Genomic DNA, 10,461 nt, shown 5'->3' with positions numbered 1-10,461 from the left:
TAGGCCCCAACTTTAATGGAGTCATTGTTTCTGGGGTAGACATCAGAATGAACAGCTGTTTTCTAGGAGCACTTTGGCCTTGAAGGCTCACTGTGGTGAACAGTAAAGAATCTGTGGAGAGCAGTGATTGTTTTCCATGATCTGTAAAATTGTTTCACTGAAGGGAGCGTTGCAGCCAAGCTGTGACTTTGGTCACAGGATGTCTCTGGCACACCTGAGGCTCCTATGAGGAGACACTTTGTGTAACAATCAGTAAATATGCCTTTGTATGACTGGTTGAGGTCCAGTTCATCAGAAGAGGCTGGACCTTCCTGATGTCTCTTAGGCCTTAAAATTTCATCTTGGAGTGCCTTCCTTCTTCAAACGACCCAGCTACATGGTACACCCCAACACTCTTTATCCCCAAGTGTACCCTGCAGGCAGAAGTACTTTCCTCCCTGCCAAAGGAACATTGGCAGCACACACCGGCACTGACAAAGAGAAAAACGAAAGTAAGCAAAGACCCATGTAAGAGACTCAAGGGAAGAGAACTTGAAGATAACATATGATTCTTCCGTGGATTTTTCTAGCCAAAGAGAGAAGGGAAAGAAGGATTTGCAGCCAGATGCAGAGGTACACACCTGTAATCTCATCACTCAAGAGGCTGGAGCTGAGGAGACGGCTAGTGCATGAGAGGATCATGTGCAAGCATGAGGGCCCAGGTTCAAATACTTGGAGCCACACAAAAGGACTGTGCAAGCCTTCAACCCAAGGATGGGGGAGGAAATAGTTGGACATTGGAAGCATGCTGGCCAGCTAGCCTATCTGAAACGGTGAGCTTCTAGTTCAAGCCGGATTCCTTTCCTTAAGGCAGAGAGAAATAAAGGAATACACAAGACATCGTACTGTGGCCCATGCTTGTGTGTACATGAATACACACATTTGTGTGCATGCAACATACACACACACACACACACATGAAGCAGGAAGACCACTGTAAGTTTGAAGCCAGCCTAGACTACATAGACAGACCCTACTTCAAAAGACATAAGAAGCTGGAAGATATTCAAAAGATGAAAACTCTGGTGTGATGGCCCAGCAGATAAAGGCACTTGCCACCAAGCATGATGACCAGAGTGTGAGCCCCAGAATCCCCCTGGTAAAAGAAGAAAACTGACCCTCTAGGTCGCTCACTTAGACACACACACACACACACACACACACACACGATAAAAAGAACTATCAGACTAACATCTACACCAGAACCACGTGAGAATTAAACATGACAATTAACGTTGAAACCACCCCACTCCCAGCTAGGTGTTCCTCTTCTGGTTCCACTTTATCTTAATTTTCATTCTCAGGAATGTCTTTTGCTCATTTATTCTAAATTCAAATCTCCTTTTACTGAACTGTAAACAGTACTTGGCATACAGCTGGCACTTAGCAATCATTTGTTGGTTCTGATGAAGCACTGTGCCTGGCCCTCAGGGACTGCAGGGTAAAGGCAGCAAGGACAACGATGGTGACTGGTGATGTCATCGATGAGGGTGAGGTTCAAAGTGGTCCAGCAGTTGGGGTCTGTATAGATCCAACCAAAAGCTGAGGGAACTGTCTCATCCGGGGTGGACCTCCCCAAGGCAATTTCTGGAGCCATGACTCTGCAATTGGGGAGGGGACACAGATGGCAGGGAAGCAGCCCTGGGAGGGACAAAGATTTCACAGTCATCCAGATGTAGTCCTGGGCAGCAAGGGCTGGACCCGAGCTCAGAAAGTCAGGGCAGTTTTGCAGTACTTCCTCCTAGCTGACTAGCACACAGAAACAGCTAGATAAGGCTCCCCGCAAGACCTTCGGAACCCATGCTGGGGAGAGTCCTCATGAGAAACCTAAGCGTTGCCAGCCAGTATCTCGCAGCCAGAGAAGGTGAATCCCAAAATAAGCCCCTGGACTGTGGGGGTCTACACTCACCCGTGTTCCCAGCAATCAGGCCCCTGGCATTTCATGGGAAATTAGCACGTGGGGTCACCTCACTCAGCTCCATCAGGCAGGGACCTCAGTGTCTAGACCATTAGGAGGTCCAGGGAAGGGAGTCAACCTGTCCCCTGCAGCCAGTGAGGCCTCCAGTGTCAGAGCACTGGTCACCATCGATCAGGACATGTCTGGCAGTCACTGCCTCCTATTCCCTTACAGTGTACACTAAGTCAGTCTGGGTCCCTATTTTAGGGGCAGGAGCAGCCACTGAGAGACAGTGGGGACCTCCTTTGGTGAGCCCATAAATGTGTGCTTGCTCTCTCTCTCTCTCTCTCTCTCTCTCTCTCTCTCTCTCTCTCTTTCTCTCTCCTTCCTCAGTTATCATCCATCTCCCCTCATACTCGGCTCTCAGATAAAACCCTTTACCCTCTTCCTTTGGTGACTACGAAGGACCCTTTTATAGTCACCCAGAACCAGAATTCTTAGGGTCAGCTGCAGGGTGCTCTCTGTCCATGCCCATCTCTGCCCTAGTCTCCTGCACACCCTGCTCAATGAGAGACCCTCACTGTTAGTAAAACACACACAGCCCCTCAGCACCCAGGTGTCTCCCACATTTCTTCCCTGAGACACCACCCAGAGCCTGAAGAAAACTCAGCAGCCAGCCAGCAAGCCCTGCTGCCAGCCACCTTCGGGTTGGCTCCATGATGGCACAGCATGGATTTTAGCTAGAGGAGCAGAGCTCTGAGGCCTCCCATCAAGATTTAAGAGTGAAGGAGCAGGGGACACTGTAAGACCACAGCCTGCCAACTGCCAGAGCTGTAGGGCCTCTTGCCCGCCCCCCATCCTGTCTCAGAGGACTGAGAAACAGAGTCAGTTCAGCGTGAAACTTGCCCTAGGAAAGTCAACCATAGTCACAGCCAACGGGCCTAGTCCTGTGGCCTTCTCCCCACCTTCGCTCACTAACTGCTAGAGAAACCGTGAGTCCAAGAAGCCAGAAGACCTGTCCGGTGTCACAAGCCCACAATCGGCTTCTCACTCACTGGAGATGACACCCACAGCCTGGGCCTCTGTTACACAGTCTGAGATACCAAAGCTCAGCTCTGCGCTCCTGTCACAGAAGTTAGGTAGGAACGGGGCAGTATAATCCCAGCATGCCAGAGGTGAGGCAGGAAGATGAAGTGTTCAAAGTCATCTTTGACTACATAGTGAGTTCAAGGCCAGCCTGATCTATATAAGACCCCATCTCAAAAAAAAAAAAAAAAAAAAAAAAAAAAAAAGACAGTGTTGGGCAGTATATGCCTTTAATCCCAGCATTTAGGAGGCAGAGGTAAGCAGATCTCTGTGAGTCCAAGGACAGCCAGGGCTACATAGGAGACCCTGTCTCAGAGGAAGGGAGGAAGAGAGGGAGGGAGGGAGGGTAGGAGGGAGGGAGGGAAGGAGGGAGGAAGGAGGGAAGGAAGGGACTACATGGGCCCTTACCACCACTACTACCACCACCAGCCACCCACCCCACCCACCCTCTACCACCCCTCCAAGCAGCAGTACTCCACTGGGGCATCTCCCACCTCTCAGAGGCTGCTGTTTGCAGTCCGGTGCTCCTGGACTCACGCTGTGAGTAGGTGACTGTCTGCTGCCCACAGAGCCCACGCAGTCTGCAACTGTCAACAGTCTTGTCTCTTGCTCAATCGACCCTTTCCGTTCCCTGGCTGCCCATCTCCTGCTATCATCTAGGGAACTCCCCAAAGAAAGGGGCCCTGGTTGCATTCTCTGTCTTGCCTGATGCCCGGGGTTCTGGCATGTTCCACACAAGGCCAGAACTTGGGCTTCAGTTTCCTGCCAGAGTGTCCTCAGCCCAGGAGGAGAGTCCAGAGAAGCCACTGAGGCTGCAACTGGTGCAGAAAAAGCCGCAGGGGGACAATACCCCTCCTTACCTTGGGTTCTCACTTAAGGACAGCCTATTTGACTAGGAGAGGAGGCTTATATCAAACTCCTTTCTTAGCAAACAGACTAAGCTAATATCAAAATACATTGCAGAGCCACAATCATGACAACAGTGTGGTACTGGAGCATGAAGACAGGTGAATGAAGCTGTGGGAAGGATGGGAATGAGACAGGCTGGGTGCTGCACTACTGTCACCCCAGTACTCAGAATCTGAGTAGGGCAGGAGATCTGAGTTCAAAGCCAGCCTGAGATACATGGTTAGGCTATGTCTCAGGGATAAAAAAAATGAATAGGAAATGCAAAGAAGACAGCAATAGATTCGACTATCTGTAAGAAATTCATGAGTGATAAAGACATCATTTCAAATAAATGAAGAAATTATGTGTTGAATTAGCCATTGGGAGACTGGGTTAGGACCCCCAAAAGCCAGAGCCTTCTAATTCTAAAACTTTCCCAGGTGGATTTTAAGTTTCAGTCATTTTTTAAAAATTGCTACACTTATTAGCTGGGTGTTGGTGGCACACGCCTTTAATCCAGTACTTGGGAGTCAGAGGCAGGAGGATCTATGTGAGTTCAAGGTCATTCTGGTCTGCAAAGCAAGTTCCATGACAGCCAGGGCTACACAGAGAAACCCTGTCTTGAAAAAAAAAAAAAGGAAAAAATTACACTTACTAATTTATTTTGTGTATACAAATATTTGAGTGTGAATGTATATATGGATGGAGGGGAAGGAAGGGGTGTGTGTTTGCGTGTGTGTGTGTGTGTGTGTGTGTGTGTGTGTGTGTGTGTGTGTAGGTGTGTAGGTGTGTATGTGGGTGTGTGTAGGTGTATATATATGTGTGTGTGTTGTGGGGTATATATATGTGTGTGTGTAGGTATATATGTGTGTAGGTATCTGTGTCTATGTGTGTGTAGATGTGTGTATGTCACAGCTTATATGTTGAAGTCAGATGATGACTGATAACTTGTGGGAGTCAGTTCTCCCCTTCTACCATGTGGTCCCAGGTCATTGGGTACATGCACTGTACCGATGGTGTGCCAACCACAGCCCACTTGTGCAGTCAGAGGGCAACCTGAGGAGTCACTTCTCGCCCTCCACCAGGTGGTAGAAGACCTCGTGCAAGCCAGGCAATAAAGATTAAAACTAAGAAATAATAAATGTTTTCAAAATCCAATGTTTCTGGACTTGGGAATAAAATCATATAGAATGGAATTGATGGACAGAGACAAAAGGCCTTGAGACCATTTTTTTTGGGGGGGTGGGTTTCGAGACAGGGTTTCTCTGTGGCTTTGGAGGCTGTCCTGGAACTAGCTCTTGTAGACCAGTCTGGTCTCAAACTCACAGAGATCCACCTGCCTCTGCCTCCTGAGTGCTGAGATTAAAGGCATGCACCACCACCGCCTGGCTGCCTTGAGACCATTTTTAACTGAGCATCATAGCTGCTTGGCTTCACATCAGAGTCCGGTATACCCTGACACAGATACCATCTGCTCTGGGGTAGAGAGAGCACCCAGGGTTTCTGCCTCTGGCTGTCAGTTCCAAAATATGTCAAGCAGGAGCTTGGGTGGATAGCAGGGCCACAGAAGAGGGGACAAGATAGCATCCGGCAGTCTTTTCCGGAACATTGAGAAAGCCTGAGTTATGTCAAAGATTTCAAAGTGGCACAGTTGGTGCCCATGAGTCCCTACTTGGAAATGCCACCACTTCCCCTTTCAGGTGTATCAAGCAGGCTGTGTGACCTGCAGACCTCATGATAGACCTTAGCGCTCTGACACTCCCTAAGGAAGTGACTTTGGGCCTGGGACTTCAGGTTGTGGCCATGGGGATTTTTGGCTTTTTGTTTTTTTCATCTGTGAAATAGGGTTATAACCTTGAAGGTTGGTTGAAATGTGAAAAAAAACAAAAACAAACAAAAAAAAAAACACCTGAGACAGCTAGGCAGGAGGATCGGGGCTCATGGCCAGCCAACTGGAAAGCTGTCTGGCCACACGGCTGTGCATAACCATCTGAAATACCTGTTCAAGGAGGTTGACACCTCCTTCTGACCTCTGTTGGCACCAGGTGCAGGCACATGGATATACATGTAGACAAACACTCAAATACATAAAATTTTAAAACCAAGTTATATATTTAATATTGTTATATTTATTTTGTCCTAGTTAGGGTTTCTGTTGCTATGATGAAACACCATGACCAAAAGCAAGTTGGGGAAGAAAGAGTCTATTCGGCTTATGCTTCCACAGTTCATCATTGACCATGTTCAAAGTCAGGGCAGGAACTCACACAGGACAGGAACCTGGAGGCAGGAGCTGATGCAGAGGCCATGGAGGGTGCTGCTTACTGGCTTGCTACTCATGGCATGCTCAACCTGCTTTCTTATAGAAACCCAGGACGACCTGCCTAGGCATGGCACCACCCACAATGGGCTGTGTGGTGGTTGAATAGATATGATTCCCCATAAACTCGTGTATTTGAATGCTTGGCCCATAGGGAATGGCCCTGTTAGGATGTACAGCCTTATTGGAGTAGGTGTGACCTTGTTAGAGGAAGTGTGTCACTGTGGGGGTGGGCTTTGAGGTCTCCTATATGCTCAAGTGTAACAGTTGCATCTGCTGCCTGCAGATCAAGGTGTAGAACTCTCAGCTCCTTCTGCACCATGTCTGCCTGCATGCCACCATGCTTCTTGCCATGAAGATAATGGACTAAACTTCTGAAACTGTGAGCCATCTCCAATTAAATCTTTTCCTGTTTGTTTGTTTGTTCATTTTTGTTGTAGTAGTTTTGGTTTGGTTTGGGGTTTTTTGTTTGTTTGGTTGGTTGGTTTTTCAAGACAGGTTTCTCTCTGTAACAGTCCTAGCTGTCCTAGAACTCACTTTGTAGATAAGGCTGGTCTCAAACTCATAGAGATCTGCCTGCCTCTGCCTCTTGAGTGCTGGGATTAAAAGCATTCACCACCACCACCGGGCAAATGTTTTCTTTTATAAGAGTTGCTATGGTCATGGTCTCTCTTCACAGCAATAGAAAACCTAACTAAAACAGAAGTTGGTACCAGGGATTGGGGTAATGTTGTGATAAGCCTGACCATGATTTTCTTTGGAGGAATTTGGTCTTTGGGTCTTTGTGTTAGGAAACTAGTGGAATGCTTTAAGCACTGCTTAATGGCCATACTAGTAGGAGCATGGAAGACAGTGGTGCTGAGGGTGATTTGAACTGTGGGGGCCTAGTTCTGGAGGTTTCAGATGAGAAGAATTTTAGTATGTGGTCTAGAGACTGTTCTTGTCATATTTTGGTAGAGAATGTGGTTGTTTTGTGCCTTGATCCAAAAAGTTTGCTTGAAGGTAAATTGAAGAGTTTTGTATTAATTGCACTGGCAGAGGAAATCTCAAAACAGCCTAGTATTGACTTTGTTGTGTGGTTATTAGTGTTCATTCATATACAGATCTATAATAAAAGGGAGCAAGCTCAAAAAGGAAAAATACAAAATGTACAACTTGAGGAGAAAAGGAAGTGGAATGGAGATAAACAGATTAAGAAATGGAATAAGCTGGGCGTTGGTGGCGCACGCCTTTAATCCCAGCACTCGGGAGGCAGAGGCAGGCAGATCTCTGTGAGTTCGAGGCCAGCCTGGTCTCCAGAGCAAGTGCCAGGATAGGCTCTAAAGCTGCACAGAGAAACCCTGTCCCGAAAAAACAAAACAAAACAAAAAAAAATGGAATAAAAGGAATGGTAACATTGAGCAAGATCCTACCCAACTAAGTTTCTAACCTGTAAAGAAAAATTTAAAACCCTATGTAGTGGGACATACATTTAATCCCAGCACTTGGAAAGCAGAGGCAGGCAGGTCTCTGGATTTGAGGCCTGCCTGGTCTACAGATCAAGTTTCAGGACAGCTAAGCTTAGCCAATGAAGGAAACCATGGAAAACAGAAAGCTAATGAAGTATAATTAAACCAGGGGCCCATGTTCCAGCCCTAGCAAGCAGCACAACTTGGCAGCTCTGGGCCATATGGTTATTGAGGTTTACAAAGTGAAGTCAGAAATAGGTTAATAAAATGGTAGTTTATTGGGGAAAAGTACTCACGCAAAGGAGCCAGTGACCAGGTTTGCACTGGAGCAGCACAGACTCTGAAATGCTTTCCAGTCAGCCCAGGCAGGCAAAAGAGCCACGTGCACGCCTCTCTCCTTCTTAAACCCTTGTTAAGTAACTCTGACCACGTCCAAGCTGGCATGGTCAGCGGTACCTCTAATCAGGGTTTCTCCCTACATCTGGTTCTGGCTTTAGAATCAAAGATAGAAAAAAGGGTTGTAGAATCTCCCTCCAAGACTAAGGAGAGCCACTGAGGCCAAATGTGTGGCAGCATGGAGGCCTAGAGAGGCCATTGTATGAAACTGTGAAGGTGAAGCCTGGATTGTTTTGGAGACCCCAAAATGTTAGAGATGCCAAGCCATTGGGATACCTGCCAAGGAGAGCTGCTAATGAGTGGAACCAGCCCACGAGAAGGAAGTGTGCTGCAGTCAGCAAAGCTGAAGGAAGTTGGAGCTCTGAAGAGGGCCTTGACATCAGTCATGGAGATGCAGAGTTTGGAGTTTGCTCAGCTGGTTTTGATCTTGCTTTGGTCCAGTGTTTCCTCCCTATGCTCCCTTTCCTCTGTTTTGGAACATTAATGTATATCCTGGGCCATTATATGTTGGAAGTACGTGATCTGGTTTCTTTTTTTGTTTGTTTTTCCTTTTTTTGATTTTATAGGGGGTTACAATTAAGAAATTGAATTTTGAATTTTGAACTTTCAAATATTGTTGAGACTGTGATAGACTCTGGGGACTTTTGAAGTTGAACTAAATACATTCTATATTATGTTATGGCAATAAGCCTATGGGAGCCAGAGAGTGGAATATGGTGTTTGAATAGTTATGACCCCACAGGCTCCCGTGTTTGAATGTTTGGCCCATAGGAAGTGGCATTATTAGGAAGTGAGACGTTGTTGGGGTGGGTGTGGCCTTCTTGGAGGAAGTGTGGGGAGTGGGCTTTGAAGTCTCATTTATGCTCAAGATAAGCCCAGTGTGACAGACAGCTGCTTCTGTTGCCTGTGGATCCAGATGTAGACCTCTCAGCTCCTTCTCCAGCACCATGTCTGCCTGCGTGCCTCCATGTCCCACCATGAAGGCAATGGACTAAACCTCTGAAACTGTAGGCCAGCCCCCATTAAATGTTTTCCTTTGTAAGAGTTGCCATGATCATGGTGTCTCTTCACAGCAATAGACACCCTAAGAACGGATGGACATCTCCCCACTGATCACTAATTAAGAAAATGCTTGGCAGCAGTTCTCAATGTGTGGGTTGCAACCCTTTAAGGGGTTGCCTATGGCCATTGGAAAACTGTTGGGCCCCAGCTCCCACGGGGTCTCCGTGAGTTGATAACCACAGATGCATCCTGTTTTCTAGTCCTGGATTATAGCCTGGGCCTTGCCCCACTGGCATTAAAAACACCAGCTCTTACACCTGGAGTTTATCCATTATGCTGTAAGTGTATATAAGGTTGTTCCCTCCCTGCAAAAAAAGACAGACGCACATAGCACAAGCGGGCACATAGCACAAGCGGCTGGAGGGCTCTGCTTTTAAGTGAATCTCCAGACTTTCTCCGGATACTTGGACTTAGTCGTGGCTCAAATGCCACAAGTGGAGGTTCCACTAGACTTAGTTGTAGTGCAGGCACCACAGAAAACACAGATATTTCATCATGCTTCATAAAAACAAAATCAGTTATGAAGTGACAATAAAAATAACTTTGTGGCTGGGGGGTCACCACAACACGAGGAACTGTTATCAAAGGGTCACAGCATTAGGAAGGCTGAGAACCACTGATATGAAGACTTGCCTACAGCCTGATCTACAGAGGTATTTTCTTAATTGAAGCTCTCTCCTCTCGGAAGATTTTATCTTGTGTCACATTGACATAAAACTCTCCAGCACATGGTGTGTGTGTGTGTGTGTGTGTGTGTGTGTGTGTGTGTGTGTGTGAGAGAGGAGAGAGAGAGAGAGAGAGAGAGAGAGAGAGAGAGAGAGAGAGAGAGCACGCATGTATACACACATACATGTGGCATTCAGACAACTTCTAGTATACGGGACAACCCGTATAAGCCAGACACTCCTTCATGGTACGGGTCCTAGGGACCAAACTCAAATGATCAGGTCTGGTCACAAGTGTCACCCTGCTGGCTCAGAAAATTATTTTAATTCCAAAGGCAGCTGGCTTGATGATAAGGCCACGAGTTCAAGCCCCGTCTAAGCACCTTATCAAGGGACATAGTGTGTGAAAAAGGACTAAAATTCATTATGCACATGTATGAAGCTGTTGAGGAATAAGAAACTAAATTATTAAAAATGAAATTGAAATCTTTCTGGGTCCAGTGAGATAGCACAGTGGGTAAAGATACTTGCCCCCAACCCTGACTACCTGAATTTGATACAGAACTGCCACAAGAGATGCCCGCTGCAGCACATATGGTTTTAAAAACCATTTCTGCAAAATTGAATTGAAGATGAGAACATTTTTTCCCAAAATGGAAA

This window comes from Cricetulus griseus (assembly GCF_003668045.3).
Source record: "Cricetulus griseus strain 17A/GY chromosome 1 unlocalized genomic scaffold, alternate assembly CriGri-PICRH-1.0 chr1_0, whole genome shotgun sequence".
NCBI lineage: Eukaryota > Metazoa > Chordata > Mammalia > Rodentia > Cricetidae > Cricetulus > Cricetulus griseus.
Note: the sequence above shows the minus strand (reverse complement) of the source record.